Consider the following 1,616-nt stretch of genomic DNA (forward strand, 5'->3'; position numbering starts at 1 on the left):
TTGTCTTCGATAATCCATAAAAAGGGGTTTTAAACAAAGGGTTTTAGAAATCGGTTTTAATTGTATTTTCGACATAAATCTTACAATATGATTGCAATAAATGAATAACAATGAATAAAAGAGAGATTTACACCCTCAGACTTACATGTTTGACGAAACGAGATGAACTAAGTTAACGATTAGTGATGCTCGACTCGAATGTAGACGAAAGTGCCGTCGTAAGAGGAATTAAAACAGATTGATTAAAGTTGATTATGGTGGAGTTGGTCAAATTGGTCGGTCATGCAAAACGAGGCTGGTACTCAGAAGGATCCGAGCTTACGTGGTCGAAAGATCAAGCCCATAGACGCCAAAAAGTAAGAACGTTGTCTAGAATGCAAAGGGAGAAGAGAAGGGCGGACACTCGCGTGAGAAATATGTGAGACCGAAGGTCTCTATTTATACTAATCACGTGGAGGAAGTAGAATTTTTCGGAGAAACTTTGGAAGTGAATCTCGAAAAGATATGAAAACATACGAAAAATACGCAGAAAAGGACTTGGGAAGAGGCACAGCACTTGCTGCGTCTATTCCCAAGTGGTTTCCTCCTGCGGAAGAAAGATTTTCGTGTTTAGTTTATGGAATAACGGAATAATTTGGTTTTCCTTGTGTGAATATTACGGGAAATTATTTACCAAAGATTAAAAGATTTATAAAATATGGAATAGAAATATCCGGAACATTCCGACTCGGCATTTTAATGGTTGTCAGAAAATGAAGACGGTTTTAGGCCCGGACTCCAAATGTACTCTAATTACTGCCAAAACGACCGTATCGGCACGTAGATGACATTTAAGAGGTAGACATAAATGTTTGAGCAATCACTTGACGATAAACATACAAACTGTCACAAATCGTTCCGTGTACCAAACATGCGGCCCAATCATCACCGGGTGGTTTGCGGGAGGTGCAAGAATGAGGTATCTACAGTGAGGCACAGCGCATACTTGATATCCAGATCTATAGAGATAGACCTAAAGGGATATTGACATTAAGTCAAAAGTCTTATGTTGATAAGATTCTTCTTCATTTCAGCATAGATAAATCCAAGAGAGATTTTATTCCAAAGGGTTGTGGGATTACTTTGAACCGAATCACAGTTACCCACTGAAACTGAAATTGTTGGACACATGAAATCGATTCCCAATGTTTTCGCCATTGGATCGACCTAATGTGTTAAGATATGCACAAGTACTGATAAATTATATGCTTTAAGCAAGACAAGTCAATCCATGTGAGGGTCAATGGATAGCCGCTAGATACATCCTTGAGTTCTTGAGAAGGAATAAGGATTTGTACTTATCTTTTATTGAAACATTGAGTTTTGTGTTAAGGGTTACAAAAGCTCGAGTTTCTTAGGCTGATCTTGTTGTCAATTGTCAGAAGTGCGAATAGCGAGAACAACCTTGAAAAGTCAGTCATTGTGAATTCTACAAATAGAGTCTAAGTACTTTGTGGTAAGGATAAGATGAATTGTAAAGGAACTAGAAGTAAATCCTTTAAACCATGGATCTTGTCACAAGGTATATGATAACAGTTGGAGTATCTTTCAAGTTAAAGAGCTCAAGTCTAGACATG

This window comes from Silene latifolia, unplaced genomic scaffold, assembly GCF_048544455.1.
Source record: "Silene latifolia isolate original U9 population unplaced genomic scaffold, ASM4854445v1 scaffold_684, whole genome shotgun sequence".
NCBI lineage: Eukaryota > Viridiplantae > Streptophyta > Magnoliopsida > Caryophyllales > Caryophyllaceae > Silene > Silene latifolia.